At 43.9% G+C, this 19,507-nt stretch overlaps 1 long non-coding RNA gene across 1 annotated transcript in view; it reads right to left on the bottom strand.

Annotated features, from left to right (window-relative positions):
* Window positions 1-17,351: 17,351 nt before the first annotated feature.
* Window positions 17,352-19,507, bottom strand: part of LOC144776472 (uncharacterized) — a 40,290-nt gene continuing 38,134 nt past the window's right edge. Inside the window, exons 2-3 of the long non-coding RNA XR_013600585.1 lie at window positions 17,928-18,306; window positions 17,352-17,649 (exon numbers count right to left, since the gene is read on the bottom strand). This is a non-coding gene — a long non-coding RNA (uncharacterized LOC144776472). The remainder of the gene's footprint in view (window positions 17,650-17,927; window positions 18,307-19,507) is intronic.

The raw sequence follows: 19,507 nt of genomic DNA, 5'->3' as shown, positions 1-19,507 counted from the left end.
AAACCTGTGAGCAAACGTGCCCACGAAACTGATTAGTCCGTAGGAAACACCACGGAGGCCTTATGGGCCCTGCGGCACGTGAACTGGCTACTGACCCTTATCAAACCCGTCCCCCAACCCCTTGCCCAATAGTACTCAATGTGACTCGTAAAAGAAAAGTCTTACAGTGGTCTGTCCCAGTGTGCGTGGAGGCATCGCCTTCAAAGACATATCTCACCACTTTCGTGGACAGCTATCAGGGTCCGATGATCTCTCCCGAAGTCTGCGGCGTGACCTTCGGGCCCCTGGCGCCCTCCAACCCCGACAAATCAGTGTCCGAGCCCGTAGCCAGGGCCTCCGAGGCCGAGTCCCTTGTCGATAGGGCCGGCGCTGTTCCCGATACCTCTTTCACCGCCTGTAGGGCCGCCTTCCGTTCTTCCTCTGTCTGCGAGGTCGTTGGCCTCCTGGGCCCTCTGCCGCGGTTGCGAAGCCGACGTGATCGCCTGATTGAGTGGTTCTGGTACTCTTCCTCCGCCCGAGCCCGGGCCCCGTCTGTTCCCGCCTTGTAGGAGTCCCACCAAGTCCACGCTTCTGCTGAAGTTTCGAAAAACAACGCTTTCTCATCCACAATCACCCGGAGTTTGGCTGGGAATAGCAGCGAATACTTCAGTCCCTCTGTGCGTAGTTCCTTTTTAATAGAGAGGAAGGTGGCACGCTGTCTCTGGGTCTCGAACGTGTAGTCCGGGAACAGCGTGACCCTACTGTTGTCCACTTGGAATGGGCCTGCATCCCTGGCCCGTTGCAGGAGCCAGTCTCTGTCTTTATAGTGGAGTAGTTTGAGGACCACTGGGCGGGGCGGCAGGCCCTCACGTGGAGGCCGGGAAGGCACACGGTGCGCCCGTTCCAAAGTGAAGAAGGGAGATAGGCCCTCCGGGGCAACCACCGTTTGCAGCCAGTCGGTCAGGAAGCCCACCATGTCCGTGCCCTCCTTTTTTTCCGGAAGGCCCACCAAACGCACATTATTCCGCCGATTGCGGTTTTCTGCGTCCTCTGCCCTCCTTTCCAGGGCGTGTATCCGCTCCATCGCGTCCGTGAGCCGTCCCTCTATCGATTTCTGAGCCGGTACGACATTTTTCAGGGTATCTTCTGTTTCCTTGACCCTGTCCACCAGCTTCGCATGATCTGCACGCAGAAGCCCCAGCCCCGTCGCCACCTGACCAATATCCTGGTGCAAAGCTTCCTTCGTGGCCGCAATGGCGTCCAGTATCCGATCTTGCATCTGCTGTAACTCCGTGGGGGGTCGTGAGGAGTCGTCTGGCGTTTCCGTGGATGGGCCCCCCTCTCCCTTAGGTCCTTTAGGCTTCCCCATCGTTCACCCTCCGAGCTGGCCCGGGCCTTCAAGGCCGGTCGGTCAGGTAAAGGTGTCCAGGTGTGTGGTGGTTCTTCCGGGGAGTTCTGTGGGGATCAGGTCGGGCACCAGTCGTGAGAGTGTCACCCCTGGATCACACAGCGCGCCTCCACCGCCCGGAGAGCCAGGGAGCTGCTCCAGGGTTTGCGCGGCCAGCTCCAGTCCCCTTTCCCCACTCAGCCCCGTTTCGGGGTGTCCGCACCGGGCAGCAGTAGCGGGTCAGAGCCGCCGTTATCCAGAGAAGAGGGCCCCTCCGAAGTATCGGGGGGGGGCAGGCAGCGTCAGGCGGCCTGTCCCAGCACACAGGGTTGGTGCGCCGGCAATCCCAGGTGGGTCTCGCTCAGAGCACGGGGGATGGGCTGCAGTGGTCTCAGGGGGGTCCCCGCTAGCCTCTCCCAACACTAGCTGGGGCGCCGGCCGCTCTCGTAGCTTCAGGTCAGGGCGCAGGCGGCCCCCAGTGGGCCCCGCCGGGCTCCCCCCAGGGAGAGATCGCAGACCCCAGCGCCCGGGTAGACACTGACTCGGCGCCGTCTGGGTCTAGCGCGGTGATGCGGCGGCCCGGTCCACGTTCCTCCTGGGCTCTCCGCCAGAGGTAGCGCCGCGGTGCAGACGGGGGCAGGGACCTCGATTTTTGGGTCCGAGACTCGGCCGCAGGGCGGGCCTCCCGAACCGGGCTTGGCTGCACCGGGGGTCGGGGCCCGCTCCAGGTCTCTTCCCACGTCCCCGGAGGACCAGACTCACCGTGGGCAGTCTTTCCCGGTAATCCGTCAGGGTTCAGGCAGCAACTTTGAGATCACAGGCCGCAAAGCCGGGGTCTGGGTTATCGGCCTCGCAGAAGGGGCGGAGCTACTCCGGAGCCTCGTCTCGCTGCCGGGCCACACACCGCCTTCAGGGTCCGCCGCTATACCGGGGGGCTGCAGTCTCCCCTCGGTGTATGATGTTGCTCTGTACTCTTCTCCCGGGCAGCAAGACCCCCTATGTGGGCTCACGGCCGTCCTTTCGTCCCCGCAGGTCAGGCAGCCGCCATCTTGCCCTCCGAGGGTCCGGGAGCTCCTCGCATCGCAGTGCCCTCCACGAGTATTTCTGCAGCTCGCCACTCCAGCCGGGGCAGACCTGGGTGTCGTCTGCGGGATCGACCCGGTTTTAGCGGGGATCCCGGGTCCGAAACCGGATAATTATAACGGATGATGGGCAGTGGGTCGGGAGCCTCGCTAGGCTGCGACCATCGGCATCGGCTGCAAGCCACGCCCCCCCCAAAAAGATGAATATACATGTATCAACGTGTCAAGTTCAATCAAAATCAAAGGAAACCATTGGTTTCCAGTGGACTCTATAGTGCTAACGAATAGGCTCCCTGGAGAGATTAAGCAGATTTTAGTCATGATTTGGGGGGCAGAAAGGACTGTTCCCTCCTTCTTTGGACCAAGACAGTTACTTTTTGCCTTCTTTCCAGTCACCGCTCCTCAACTACGTGGTTTCGGGCTATTAAATGGAATCTACTCTTGCAGTATCTTAAGTCATCTTTCAATTATTCTGTGTTAGCTCAGCATCACAACACAGTGGGACGACGGCTGTATAGAAGTAGTTTACTCAGGCTATAAATAAGTACATAAAAAGTAATGATTTTCAGTTTATTAAACGTGGTAGTATGAAGGACTTAGACTTAGTGGATCTGCCATGATTAGTCCCTGACTCACTAGTTTCAAAAGTATCTGCAGAAGGCACATCACCCTCCGAAATATCAGCAGGTGTTTCAATAAAAATAGTACTTGGGAAAAACTGGAGCAACATATAGTGTTTCATACTGGAAGTTGATTTATAAAATGTATGTATGTACAGTCAGCTAAAATCAAAAGATTCGGTCATATGTTTACTATACGGAGTGTTTTGATTTTCTCTGTATCGGTATGCCCTCCTTCTCTGTTGCAGGTTGTCCATTCAGGGGACATCCTAGAGTAGTAAATAGTGCTGAAAACTGAGATATGCTAGTAAGGGAAGGTTGTGAAACGGATGGATGGTTACCAAGTGGTGACAATTCCCTGGTTGCCCTGAGCGGCCCCCTTTTCTTAAATCCACGAATAGGTAGGCAGTTTAGGTGCCCATATTTAAGAAAATATATGCCCAGTTGCAAGCCTTCATACTGGTGTTCCTACTTTGTGCATTACAATTGCATATGTTGCTTATCTGAAGGTGAAGTTCCAATAAACAACAAACCCGGGTCAACACCCAGGAATGGTTTCTATTAACTTGACGCCCACCCCAAAAGGTATTATAGAAAAACTGTCCTTCTTTGTTCCAACAAAGTGTTTTTCATCTCGACACTGGGATCATAAAGATATTGAAAGTCCATGACCCCTCAAAATGCCCTCACCCTTTGGCAGTGGCGAGGGACAGGCTGGCCCCATTTCCCCTTATACCTGCTCACCTTCTTTGAGGATCGAAATGGATACACATTTCAGTGAAAACTGTTTTGAAAGGTGCATAGAAATGCAGAGATGTTTAATAATATTCTTCCTTGACTGATAGTCAAGCTTTCTTTTTTAGCAATCTACCCCTCTCTTCTGTGTTTTCCCCTTTTGTATGATATCTTGCTAGAGCCAGCTTTGGCAGCTTGTTAGGGCTCTAGTCACAACAAGAAAAGAATACACATAGAGTGGTTTGTAGTTAGCCTTATTTTTGGCACGCCTCTCTATGGAAGCTCCCCATTTTATAGGCAGCATTTCTGTTAAGTGTGTGCTTCCATTTGCAGTGCGTGGGAGGTCCGTTTTCCATGCACTTCAATGGAGGCAAAGGGTTAGCCAATAATATCTGACCCCCATCACAGACTAAACTTCCCTTGCTGCTGTTGTAGCTCTCAGCACTCCATGCTGTCGCACATGAAGATCCACATGTGCTAGCTGCAGCAGAGCTGATGAAATGGATGGCAGTTGTTAGTACACCAATGCAAATTTGCAGGGCTCCTGTAAACCTGCAAAGCTAACACATCTCCTGAGAGAGACTGGAGCACGTGCTGTCCCTTCCAGTGTCATCCCTAGCAGCAGCTGCACTAGCTGAACATTCAACTTTATAATATGTGTACCAACACAAGAATATTAACAATTTTTACTGTTTTAATTCACCAAAAATGTCAACATGTTTCACTGCCAAGAAAAAATCATGTTTCTTCTTCTGGACTAAAAACACATTTTACTGGACTAATCATACAAGCAATTCAATCTTTAAGTGAGTAAGAAGTAGCCACCTCTGTACCTGGCATAATCTCACAGATAACACCAGGTAAGGACAATTAACTCTTTAATAATGTCTTCTAATATGGATACTTTACAGCCTTGTAGTAGGCTGAGGTTTAACATCTATTTCAAAGTGCACATATACAGGAAAGCATTCCATCTCCATCTATGATGTGCACCGACAGAATTCTGCAAGTTCTGGGATTATTTCCAAAGCTAACCACACAAAAAGAAGGGGTAGGAGGGATGCAAGTCCCATTCCGACCTCCTACAAAGAGGAGGGCAGTTTTATACACTTGGGTATTCTCCCAGGGACCTTGTTATCTCACAGGGATCTCGCTTCAGGAGTACTACTTCCTCGTTGTGTTTTTATTTTTCCAAAGCCCCTTGTGGCATAAAAACTCTTGGGCTTTGAAATACTTCCAAAGTCATAGGCAATACTGCTGCTGCACCAGCAACTCAAAAATGCCTTTCATCTCATCCAGTGTATGATGTATCCTTTTGGCAAGCACATATATGGGATTGAACAGCCAGCAGAAACTCGGCTGAATTACCAATGGTTTACCACAGAGGATTGAAACAACATTACGCCAGTTAGAAATAATGTTTTTGGTACAGGAAATAGAAGATTCAGGATTTTTGATCCTTTTAGGCAACAGCAGCTAGTCATTAGATTAATTTAGCAGTGGATTATCATACCCTTGCCAGGCCGAAAATAATACACTGTGTTTTTACAATATTGCAAGTTGGGGAAAAGGAAATGGAGTGCTAGTTATATGGTAACTTAACACTTTAACCAAGTCCTTAAGGGACTATAGTCCTCTCTCACTCTCTGTGAGGTATTTTAGGAGGGATGTAGGCACTATTGCTGGACAGGAGGGGATTGAGAGAACACATTATGTAAAATGATGTACTGCTATTTGGTGACTGTGTGTTTCAAGTGCTTGGTAGCTAATGTCAGAAGGGGGTTGGGGCAAATAGTATGACAATCAATGTATTAGTCAGTCCTTAATAGAATTTAAAGACTAATTTACAGAGGTTGTGCCCCATCTCCAGACGCAACCGCTGGCCCTCAGAGACCCCCAGTTGGCCTTCAGAGTCCCCACAGAGGAGGACATTTTGGACATCCAAACACAACAATTGGATTCTATTAACATGTTTTAGAATTAGTGTCTCACATTGACCAATTGTTATCAGAAATATTGCATTACAAGACAATGATCGTTTGAAGTTTAGGAGATTTACAGATCAGTTGGTTCAGAAGTCCTGTGGTACGGTTGATGGAACATGGAGGCAATATTTCTAACAATTTCTTAAAAGTTGCTGCATGTCATATTACTATCTGCTCTTAAAATATTGACAGCATAAATCGTCATTTAAAGTGATGTGGATTTTTTACATTTTTTATCTGCTAACCATATTGTCTGTCTTCAGGAATCTTGGAGAACGGATCCTTGTTTTATCTTAAATGTAGAGGAGTTTAAGTAAGTGAAATCAAGAATAAAATATGCAAGCCTAGTGGAGGGTTACTTACCCTAATCAACCTTAACGTAAAGCTCAAATATTCAGATGTGTTATTAAAATCTCCTTACATATTGACTGTGTTGATTGAGCTTTTAGATCATTCCAGACTTTTGATTATTAATATATATTTCTCAGTTCCTTTACTAAAAGATATTTTTAGTCTTTCTTCTTGTCTATCTCTTTTAAAAGATCAAATAGAAGTTTGCAAACATGCAATGATTATTATCACTGGTGATTTTTATGCAAACCTTTTGCATGAACGCACTTTTACAGCAGATGAGGATTCTGAAAACAGTTTTTTTGGCATTCCGATTTTAAAGATCTCGTCTGTTAAACAGAAACCTATTGAAAAATATGTTGGATCTATTTTTGATGATTTGGGCTTCTGTTTTTTAAACGGGAGGTTTTCTAGTGACCAACCAGCAAATCCCACTTATCAGTTAGCTGGTCACAAATCTATTTTAGATCACACCTATGTGCACATCACAGATTTTGCTAAATGACAGGACTTTAAGATTGGGTATTTAAAAGAAAGCGACCATCATCCACGGTTAAATATGCTTAAATGTTTGCATGAGAAATTATATAGTGGTAAACAGCCCGATTCTCTAAATATTCAAGAGATTAATTTAAGATTCATCAAATGGAAATTATCTATCCATTTAGAAGAGCTGTAGGAATATCCTCTGATCAAACCAATTATGTTTATTATCTCTGAGGGCAGATATTATCTAAATGCATTTAATAGGAAATGTGAGGCCCATATGTACAAAAGTTAAGCTTTGCGATTTCCAAATAGCGAATCCGTTGAAATCACTGTCAGGGAATCGCAAAATGAGATGTAGGTAACAGAGGATTCAACTAATAGTGATTTCTTGATGTTGCAATCGCAGTTAGGAAATCGTAATTTAGGAAATTGCAAATTTGCAATTTCCTAATAGGAAATCGCTAATTAGGAAACACTGCATACAGGATGCACAATGATGATGTCAGACCAGGAAGGTAAAAAATAAATGGTGATGCCACAACCCAGAAGCCTAGGAAGGTGCTTGAAGGAAAGAGTGCACCTGTCTCACCACTGGCAGTATAATAACTGTGCTTGAACCTCACCATCTCCAAGGAAGATGGGACAAGGATTCTGGGAGCAGTAAGCGTAAGGTCAAGTTTTCTGAAAAGGAATTGGAGCTTCTAACCACAGAATGTGTGGCACATATGGACCAACTGTTTGGTAAGGCTTAATTTACTGTTCCTGAGAGCCAGAAGAAAAAGATATGGAAGAGCATCTTGTAGAAGGTGAACTCCCTTGATGTAACATAGAGGACAATACCAGAGAACAGAAAACACTGGCATGACTTGAGATTCCGCACAAACGAGAAGGTGGCCAGCAGGATGGCTGAGGGTCGTGGCACAGGTGGGGGATCCTCCAAACATCCCACTTCCATGGAATTACTGATTGAGGGGACACTGGAACTAGAAAATGTGGTGGGAGTGCCAGACATTGACACCTCCAATCTTGCAGGCACCAGCCGGGGTAAGTCACCTCCCCTTTACTTACTTAACATAACATAATGTTTGTAATGCCTCAAGTAAAACATCACAGCGAACAAAACTCCATTTCGATGCATGCTGTACTTTGGCAATGCATCATGGGAGTTGTAGTACACCAAAGTTGCATACGGTACTGTGTGCTGATGACTAACCTAGTCATATCTGTACATCATAAACATGTTGCAAACACATGAAGCACAGGTACAACAATATTTTGAATAAACATTAAGCATTGTTTTTACACTAAATATTTACATGCATTGACACATACCATACCCAGGATGTGCCAGAAAAAATTGAGGCTCAAGAAGCTACTGACACACATGTGGAAATAGAGAACAGCACAATCACAACTCCTAGGCCCATTACTCCAACTCCAAATACTAGGAGAGCAACCACTGAACCACTACCATACTTATACTTTGTCTACGGTGATGAGGGACAATCCCAAAGCAGGGACATACAAACACCGTACAGTCCAACCAGCAACAGTACACAATGACAGTGTATCAGACGACATGGCACAGAGTTCTCCTGTGTTGGGTGGTCTGGCTAAATCCATCATTTCAGTACAGTGTCTGCAAACCAAACAAATCAAGACTGTTAAAAGGCATCTGCAAAGCATGTTAAGGTCAATGCAGCAATTGCAGAAAGGGCACGACTGATCCATTGCTGCAATGGAGTCATTATCGATTGCTGCCATGGAGTCATTATCGATTGCTGCCATGGATTCATTACGTACTTTGGTGCTTTGTTAAAACAATGTTACATCCGCAATGGAACGAGCTAATTTTGGAGAGACAAGTTATTATCACAACCTGAATAAAACGTGATTTTTCAGGTATGCACCATGAATTACCATCATGTATGATATCAATTTCTAATTTGTTGTATTCATTCTTCCCTCAAAAATAGTTATTGGTGATCTCTGAGTCGTGCATAACGTTCTGCTGCACGAGTCCCGTCCTGCTGCACCTGTAGTAGTGGTAACTTTATCATATGTGAGCCAACAGGAGAATATAAAAAGTCTTTACTATTTTAGTGCAACAAAAAAGTCAACATGTTTCACTGCCAAAAACAATTCATGTTGATTCTTCTGGACTAAACCTCCCATTTCCCTGGACCTATCATACGTACAACTCAATCTTTAAGTGAGTAACATTTAGCTACCTCTGTACCCACCTCAATCTCCCAAACAACGCTTAGGTAAGAATAATTACATCTTTATAATGTCTTCTAATTTGAATAATGTTTAACCTTATAAGAGGCTGGTGGTTACCCTCTATTTAAAAGTGCACCTATATGTTAAAGAATTCCATATCTATCTATTATGTACAAGAAGACTGTATGTTTTTGGAAATACTTCCAAAGTCCCTGGTTCCATGTTGGTTCCTGATGCATAAAGACGCTTGGTCTTTGAAAGTATATTCATAATCAAATGCAATCCTGTTGCTGCACCAGCAACTCAAACATGCCTTTCATCTGATTAGATTATGACTCATCCTTTTGGCAAGCACGTATGCGGAATTGAACATGCAGCACACACTAGGCTGAAATATCAGTGGTTTACCACAGAGGATCCAAACAACATTGCTTCATTTGGAAATACTGTCTCTGCTGCCGGAAACAGCGGATTAAATTTTTTTTATCCTTCCAGGCAACAGCAGAAAGTCATTAGATTAATTTACCAGTGGATTAAAATAGCCTTCACAGACGGCAAAGAAAAAACACACTATGCTTTAGCAATTTTCTCAAGTTGGGAATACAAATGGTTGACGGATTATATGTTTTTTCCTTGAGCCAGTGTCCATAAAGGACTAAAGTTCTCTCTCACTCTCTTCCGAGAGGGACATGGAAGGAGCGGTGTAGGCACCATTGTTGTAGAGCAGAAGCAGGTGGGAGCAGAGAGGGGTTTGAGAGGACAAATTACGTAAAAAGTCTTGGTGCTGTTGGTGAGTGTGTATTTTGGGTGCCTAGCAGGCAATATCAGAATGGGGTTGGAGCAAATGAGACAAGGGAGACAGCCTGTACAACCCTGTCTTTATCATGCAATGTCTTTACAACAATACCTTTACCAAGCACTGCCTTTACAGCACAAAACCTTTACCACGCATACCTTTCCCATGAAGGTTAGTATATTTCATGTGTGTGTGTGTGAGAGATTATCTATAATTTAGGGCTTGAGTTGGGTAAAGGGATTGTGTGGTAAGGACGTTTTTAGGGTGTAGAGTTGGGTGGTGGTATAGTGGGGGTAAGGGTGTTTTTAGGATTTAGGGGGAGAGGTATAGGGAAGTATGGGTGTTTTTAGGTTTATGGGGTGGGTATAGGGTATAGTTTGGTATGGGTGTTTTAATGGTTTGGGGATGGGTAGGGCCGTAGGGGGGTAAGGCTGTTATTTAGGGTTTAGGGATGGGTAGGGGCATAGAGTGTAGAGGTGGGTAGGGGTATAGTGTGGTAAGAGTGTTTAAAGGTCTTAGAGGTGGGTAAGGTTATTGGTTGGTAAGGTTGCTGAGGATTTCTAGGGTTTAGCGGAAAGGTGAGGGTATAGGATGACAAGGTAATTCTCAGTGTTTACGGGTGGGTAGGGGCATGGGATGTTATGGGTATTTTTAGGGTTTTTGGGGGGGGTAGGGGCCTAGGAAGGATAGGAGAGTATTTATGCTTTAGGGTAGATGGGGGTTTTCGGGGGTTCCCCAAATTGAGAAAAATGTATTTTCAAAAGTTAGTGGATTCGAGGGTGTTCCCCTCAAAGAAAAGTTTACACACACACACACGTTCACACACACACACACACACGCACACACCCACACACACACAGATATAGGTTTAATTTACTTTAAATATACTTACATTGCATTGTAAAAACATGTGTGGTAAAGGCATATTCGAGGATAAAGGTTTTGCATTGTAAAGATATTGCATGGTAAAGAATTCGTGGTAAAGGCATGCATAAATTGATTAGTACCTAGTAGAATTTAAAGACTTATTTACAGCAGTCGTGCCATACCTTTAGATGCATCAACTGGCAGTCCGAGACCCCACAGATGGGTCTTGCATTCCGCAGTCTGCCTTCATAGATTGCCAGAATCCTCATCCAGCTGTCATTCGACTGCAGATAGCCATCATATGCCATCATTTTGCAATCTGATGCCCTCAATTGTCTATCAGACGGTCCAGCTGTTCCTTCAACACCTTCACATGGCCTTCAGATATCTATTGCCCTCAACCACACCAAGCTGGTCCTCATAGAGCATCAGCCCAGCTCTAAAGACCCACAGTCTGCCCCATAATCTCAAATATCCCCATTCCACTCCAAACAGCACTGTCTGGCCTCAGAGATCCCAAATATGGTCTTGGAGAAATGAATTCTCAGCCAGCTTTCAGACACTACTTTTTTGTCATTAACGATTTCAGACATGCATCTGCCAACATTCATTCATCTCTTTGGATCTTTAATCCCAACCAGACATCAGAACCCTTTGCTTTCCTTCAAAGAAGACTCAGCATATACTTAGTCACCTTACTCAGCCCCTTGGAAATATTAGTCTCCCTTCCGACAACCTCTTCCTTTTTTCGGACTCCTCCAAAACCCTCAGATCCTCAGAGACCTTCATCCACCAACTACAAACCCTCAATCTCCCTTCAGACACACTAGCCCTCATAGGCTCATTAGCAGTTCTTCATATGCCCCAACCTGCATCAAATCTAAACTCCAAATATAAACAGCAGGCCCTCAAAATACATGTCATCCATTAAACACCGTCATTTTGTCCTGAGACATCCCTTCAGCTGGCCATCTTTCACCTTTAAAGATCCAGCTTTCAACAGAATTTAGACAACCCAGTTGGGTATCCGCTAACCCATTGACAAATCCATAATTTTGCTCTTGCGCAAACTCTTAAAAATGGCTTTCTTCGATTCTGCATTTCCTTATGAACTACACACTTTTTCTATGATGAGTTTATGAATTTGCTTAAAAGGCAGCATCACTTCTGGGAATAAAGATAAGTGTGCCCTTTAGTCAAACAATGCTTCAGCCCCCCACGCTTTTACATTTTCTGCTGAAATAAAAATTGGATATTTGAAGAGTGATATAGCCTATAAATGCTAATAATATCATCAAAGAATGTGCATATGTGCATCAAGGAAACCATTGGTTTCCAGTGGACGCCATCGTGCTATAGAATGGGTTCCCTGGAGATGCATTCCGTTCAGCCTCTTTCTGGCTGGATGCAAAGATGAAGCAGATTTTGGTCAGGAGTTTGGGGGCAGGAAGGATTGTTCTCTCCTTCTTCGGACCAAGGCATTTACTTTTTGCCTTCCTTATAGTCTCCCCTCCTCCACTTTGTGGTTTTGGGCTATTAAATGGAGTCTACTCTTGCAGTATCTTCAGTCATCTTTCAATTATACTGTGTTAGCACAGCATCAAAACACAGTGGCACGACGGTTGTATAGAGGTAGGCTACTCATGCTGTAAATATGTAAATAAAAAGTAATAGTTTTCAGTTTATTAAACTTGGAAATATGAAGGACTTAGTGGGTCTGCCATGATTCATCCATGACTCACTAGTTTCATATAAGTATCTGAAGAAGGCACATCACCCTCCGATATCAGCAGTTGTTTCAATAAAAATAGTACTTGTGAAAAGCTGGAGCACCAGCATGAAACAATATATAGTGGTTCCTATGGGACTTTGAATTATAGTATGTATGTATGTACAATCAGCAAAAAAAACAAGCATTGGCATTGCCAATAGGTCTCGCTTGTGGGACCTTGTAAGTATTTAGTTTTGCAGCACAATAAGCAGATTATGCAGCAGATGACAAACTATGTGGGAAATCTATAAATTATGTGAAAATCGCTACAGCTGCACAATCGCATAATTCCGGTGGCCTGAGCATAACATCCTGTAAACATACTGCAATAACAGAATCAGCTCTTGTTAATAATGTGCTCATTAGAAGGTACGTCCATTGCTAGAACTTGCCTGTAATGCCAACTAAAAGCAAATTCTGACTTACCAATACTGCCACAAACTACGCAAGTGAGCCTGTGAGTCTGCGCTGGAGCTGGACACTGGATGTTGGGCGCCAGAGTGTGGTCCCGGTCCCCGGTTTTGTTCGCTGCAGCGGCCGCTGTTGAATCAGCCCCAGGACTGCCAGCCACTGCTGTAGGCGAGAGGGGCTTGCGACCCTGTGAGCTGCCCTGCTCGGGGGGGGGTTAGCCGTGTTGCAGTGGGAGAGTGAGAGGAGCCCTGTCTGCATGCCTGTGCCGGTCTCCCCCTGGGTGTGGAGTGACGGGATTGACGGCAACGGTGCTTGGCGCTGGCCGGGGGCCAGGGGGTACCAGCTGGAGCCACAGCAAGTGAAAGGAGTTGCCGGCGTAGCAAAATGAAATAGGGCATTTCCCTTCTGACTTAATTATCTCTTCCTGATAAGACGTTTTGCGTTTACTTTCACCATTCTGATTATTACACATAGTGGGCGAAAAAGGGCAATAAACACATCGTTAAAACACTGCCAATAACAAGCAGGATATTATGACTGCTGGGGTGTAAAGAAAGGCAGATATGAAACCCGAATCTGTAGGGCCTTACTCAGCTCCAGCATAAGAACTTATAGCCAAGGTTTTGTTTCACAGTAAAAGCTGGTTCAAGCACAAATAAGGACTTATTATTAAAAGCACTTTCTACTTCGTGATTTGAAGTATACTTTGCAATTATTTAATTTGTATGGCAAGGGTCTCAAAGATCACGTTTGAGAACACCTGCATTCTGCAACATTCTTAACGTAAAAGACCGACCATTACAACTAACTGATGCGTCACCAAACTTACAACATGAAACTCTAAGAACAAGCACAGCATGTGCTGGAGTGGAGTTCAAAGCAGTGAAAGAAATGTTAACAAATGCGTGCGCCGGGAAAGGAAGGCAGAGAAGGAGGGGGGAGGAGAAATGCGACACGGCGGGCAGGGGAGGGGGCCCGAGTGGGGAGAGCGGCGAAAATGACTAATTAGGGGAGGAGAAGCCGAGAAGCCGCAGAGCGCACGCTGGCGAAGCCCTTTGATGTGCTGTGCGGCAAATGCAATTAGGAGGGAGGGAGGCTGATGCGCGTTCGTGTTTGATCACGTGGTTCACGTGAACTTCATGAAAACCGCCAGCAAAAAGCTGGTGGTTTCACGAGGATTTTGGCCACTTGAATTCTCGCTCCGCTCGATGCGCTTGCGCGCATCGATAGGTCGCGAGACCTAAAAAAAGATTCGGTCATATGCTTACAATCTGGAATGTTTTAGTTTTCTCTGTATCGGTATGCCCTAATTTTCTGCTACAGGATGTTCCTTCAAGGGACATTCTAGAGAAGTAAATGGTGCAGGAAACTGAAAGGGAAGGACAGTTGTGAAAGGGATGGATGGCTACCAAGTGGTGGCAATTCCCTGAGTTTCCTGAATAGGTAAGCAGTTTAGGTGTCCATATTTAAGAAAATGTATGCCGAGTTGCAAGTCTTACTGGTGTTCTTTCTTTCTGTATTACAAATGTATAGGTTGCTTATCTGAATGTGAATTACCAATAAACAACAAACCTAGGCCAACACACAGGAATGTTGTCTGTCAACTTGACACCCACACCAAGAGGAAATATAGAAAACCTGTCCTGCCTTGTTCCAACAAAGTGGTTCTCATCTTGACACTGAAATTATAAAGACATTGAAAAGCCAAGACCCCTGGCCTGTTGGCAGGGGCACGGGAAAGGCTGGCCTCATTTCCCCTTATAGCTGCTCCCCTGCTTTGAGAATGGAAAAAGAAAAATGTCAGTGAAAACTGTTTTGAAAGGTGCATAGAAATACAGAGATGTTCAGTAATAATCTTCCTTGACTGATAATCAGGCTTTTTAACCATCTACTTCTCTCTTCTGTTTTCCCCACCTTGTGTGATATCTAGCTACAGCCAGCTGTGGCAGTTTGTTAGGGCTCAAGTGATAACAAAAAAGAATATATAGATTGTGGTTTGTATTTATCCCTATTGTTGAAAAGCCTCCCTTTGGAAGCTCACCATTTCACTGGCTGCATTCTATTTTCCATGCACTTCAATGGAGGCAAAGGGTTAGCCAATAATATCTGACCCCCATCACAGACTAAACCTCCCCTGCTGCTGTTGTAGTTCTCAGCACTCCATGCTGTCGCACATGAAGATCCACATGTGTTAGCAGCAGCAGAGCTAGTGAAAGGGATGGCAGCTGTTTGCATTCCAATGTAAATTTGCAGGGCCCCTGTCAACCTGCATAGTTAATGCAGCTCCTGAGAGAGATTGGAGCAAGTGCAGTCCCTCCCAGTGCCATCCCTAGCAGCAGCTGCACTAGCTGAACATTCATCTTTATAATATGTATACCAACAAAAGAATATTAATAATTTCTACTGTTTTAATTCACCAAAAAGGTCAAAATGTTTCACTGCTAAGACTAATTCATGTTGCTTCTTCTTGACTATAAACACACATTTTACTGGACTAATCATACAAGCAATTCAATCTTTAAATGAGTAAGAAGTAGCCACCTCTGTACCTGGCATAATCTCACAGATAACACCAGGTAAGGTCAACTAATGTCTTCTAATATGGTTACTTTCTAGCCTTGCAGGAGGCTGGGGTTTAATATCTATTTCAAAGTGCACCTACACAGGAAAGCATTCCATCTCCATCTATGATGTGCACCGACAGAATTCTGCAAGTTTTTGGATTATTTCCAAATCCCTTAGTTGCAGAAAAACTCTGGGGCTTTGAAATATTTCCAAAGTCATGTATGCAATCCTCTTGCTGCACCAGCAACTCAAAAATGCCTTTCATCTCATCCAGTGTATGACGTATCATTTTGGCAAGCAGGTATATGGGATTGAACAGCCAGCAGAAACTCGGCTGAATTACCAATGGTTTACCACAGAGGATTGAAACAACATTACGCCAGTTGGAAATAATGTCTTTGGTGCAGGAAATAGAAGATTCAGAAATAACACATTACAAGACAATGATCATTTGAAGGTTAGGTGTTTTACAGATCAGTTGGTTCAGAAGTCCGGTGGTACGTTTGATGGAACACGGAGGAAATATTTCTATAAACGTTGCTGCATTCCGTATTAATATCTGCTCTTAAAATATTGACGGCTTAAATCGTCATTTAAAGTGATGTGGATTTTTTAACTGCTAACCATATTGTCTGTCTTCAAGAATCTTGGAGAGCGGATCCTTGTTTTATCTTAAATGTAGAGGAGTTTAAGTAAGTGAAATCAAGAATAAAATATGCAAGCCTAGTGGAGGGTTACTTACCCTAATCAACCTTAACTTAAAGCTCAAATATTCAGATGTGTTATTTAAATCTCCTTACATATTGAGTGTGTTGATGGAGCTTGTAGATCATTCCGGACTTATGATTATTCATATATATTTCTCAGCTCCTTTACTAAAAGATATTTTTAGTGTTTCTTCTTTTCTGTCTCTTTTAGGAGATCAAATAGAAGTTTTCAAACATGCAATGATCATTATCACTGCTGATTTTAATGCAAAACATTTTTTTACATGAACACACTTTTACAGCAGATGAGGATTCTGAAAACAGGTTTTTGGGCATTTCGAATTTATAGTGCTCGTCTGTTAAATATGTTGGATGTTTTTTTGATGATTTAGGATTCTGTTTTTTAAACAAGAGGTTTTCTGCTGACCAACCAGCAAATCACACTTATCAGTCAGCTGGTCACCGATCTATTTTACGTGCACATCACAGATTTTGCTAAATGACAGAACTTTAAGAATGGGTATAGAAAAGAAAGCGACCATCATCCACGGTTAATTATGCTTAAATGGTTGCATGAGGAATAATGTTATGTTATGTTATGTTATGTTATGTTATGCACATTTGTATTGCGCACAGCTGCCCCAGCTAAGGGGCGTCCTGGCGCATGGCAGGGAATGTGCAACAGTTACCGGAAACACAACAAAGAAACAGAGGGAATTAAAAAAGGAAATATAGCAGTAAATAGCCCGATGTTCTAAATATTGAAGAGATGAATTTAAGATTCATCAATTGGAAATGACAATTACCTATCAGTTTAGAAGAGCTCTGGGAATATCTTCTGATCAAACCAATTATGCTTAATATCTCTGAGGGCAGATAGTACCTAAATGCATTTAACAGGAAAATTGAGTCCTATATGTACAAAAGTTAGGTTTGCGATTTCCAAATAGTGTATATCATAGAAATCGCTGTTATGGAATCGCAAAATGAGATGTAGGTAACAGGGGATTCAACTAATAGTTATTTCTGCACATTCAAAAGTGTGGTGTGGGCGTCAGACATTGACACCTCCAATAATGCAGGCACCAGCCAGGGTAAGTCACCTCTCCTTTACTTGCATAACATACCATAATGTTTGTAAGTCCTCAAGTAAAACATCACAGCAAACAAACTCAATTTTGTTGCATGCTGTACCTTGGAAATGCATCATGGGAGTTGTAGTACACCAAAGTTGCATGCTGTATTGTGTGCTGATGACTAACCTACACATATCAGTACATCATAAACACATTGCAAACACATGAATCACAGGTACGACAATATTTTGAACAAATATTAAGCATTTATTTTCACTAATTATATACATGCATTGACACAGATCATACCCAGGACGTGCCAGAAACAATTGAGGCTCAAGAATCTACTGACACACACATGGAAATAGAGAACAGCACAGCAGCAACTCCTATGCCCAATACTCCAACTCCAAATTCTAGGAGAGTAACCGTTGCACCACTACCATACTTTGTAGACAGTGATGAGGGACAATCCCAAAGCAGGGACACACAGACACTGTAGAGTCCAACCAGCAACAGTCCACAATGACATTGTGTCAGATGACATGGTACACAGTGCTCCTGTGTTTGGTGGTCTGGAGAACTCCATAATTTCAGAACAGTGCCTGCAAACCAAACAAATCAAGACTGTTAATAGGCATATGCAAAGCATGTCAAGGTCAATGCAGCAATTGCAGAAAGGGCAAGACCAATGGATTGCTGCCATGGAGTCATTACATACTTTGGGGCTTTGTTGAAACAATGTTACATCCCCAATGGATACAGTTGATTTAGGAGAGATACGTTATTGTCACAACCTGAATAAAAGGTGATTTTTCAGCTATGCACCATGCATTAACATCATGTATGATGTCAATTTCTTATGTGTTGTATACATTCTTACCTCAAAAATAGTTGTTGGTAATCTCTGAGTCATGCACAACCTTCTGCTGCATGAGTCCCATTCTGCTGCACCTGTAGTGGTGGTAATTCCTCATCTGAGTCAGATTCAGGCTTTATGGTGATGTTGTGCAGACTCTTCCTCATGGTGATATTGTATAGAACGGCACATATGGCGATGATTTTACAACACGTCTCAGATCTGTAAATTAGTGCTCCACCAGTTTTGTGGCGGCAGGGGAACCTAGACTTCAGTATGCCAAAGGTCTGTTCTATGATGGACCGTTTTGTCTTATGTGCCCTGTTGGACTGCCTTTCACGTCTGGTTCTCTGAATTAAGTATGGTGTCAGTATTCAAGGAAGCAAGTCAAATACACTGTCTCCTTAAAGCACATGAGAAGGAGAAACCATTAGATCACATTACACAAACAGTTTTGGCCACTGTATACATTGAGTCAACACTTTTTTACCAAGTAAAAAGCCACCCCACATTAACCCTGAGACAGTTGGTTATGTATTCCACTGCGGTGGAACATGAAGGAGGCATGGGTGCGGCCTGGGCATCTAGTAACAAGGTCTTTTATAATTCATGATGCATCACAATCTACCTATACATTGATTGAGTGTGAGCTTTTCCTATTTCTGTAGATTAATTAATTAGCTGAGGGGGACATATGGCAATATGTGGGCCATCACCACAGCCAATAATGTTGGGGAATTATGCTACCCGGAAAACATAAATTTGGTCTGTGTCTAATATTGGGGAATATTTGGAAAAGATATGCGGTGGTTTACTCTGCTAACCATGGTATCCAGAGACTTGTTAAAGAACCTGGGAAATGCACTTTGTGACACTGCCCCTGCCACTATCGCATTATACATTTGATGGTTTCTTTAAAATACACTTACGTTAGAAATAAGTGTTGGTAATGTAACTTCATCTCTACTTTTCATCTGCTGTGATCTTGGGATATGTTAGCATGGGTGGTCTTCCACTTAATCAGAAAGGCTCTGCTCAGGATGCATTGGAAGTCCCTTACACGTAGCTATATTGTGCAGCTTAGCACACACTGTGATATTTAAATTTAGAAATACCTACAGGAAAATGATTTCCAAAGTCTATTTCTGCAAATCGATTGTATAGAGCACAGTACCAAAAGATTTAGTAGTCATAGGTGGAACCCAGAACCGGAAAATTGAGCCATAGTCTCATTAATTAAAGAACCAGCATTGCAATCTATTTGAATGTTTAGGGAGCGCTGGCTCTTCTGATTCCTATACAAACATTCAGTAGCACCAGGAAGGCAAATTAAGAAATGTGTCCCAGCCACACAGCCTATAACCCGTGGGAGATGTACAACATGAAAAAAGCACATTTTGTTAAGCTGCAAGTCTTTTTGTGAGGTGGGAAAAATATGTTTGTTATTGCTTGGCAGCATAGCATCTTAAAAATGTAAAAAAAAACAACAAACAAACCTGAAAGAGTACTTTGGGAAACCCCTCATGCCATATCAACAACCCCAAGATAGCTTCCTTAGGCTAAAAGATGTAGGTGGAACATATTGAATGTGGGTTGATATAGGA

This window comes from Lissotriton helveticus, chromosome 1_1, assembly GCF_964261635.1.
Source record: "Lissotriton helveticus chromosome 1_1, aLisHel1.1, whole genome shotgun sequence".
Classification (NCBI taxonomy): Eukaryota; Metazoa; Chordata; class Amphibia; order Caudata; family Salamandridae; genus Lissotriton; species Lissotriton helveticus.
Note: the sequence above shows the minus strand (reverse complement) of the source record. Positions and strands in the feature narration are given on the sequence as shown.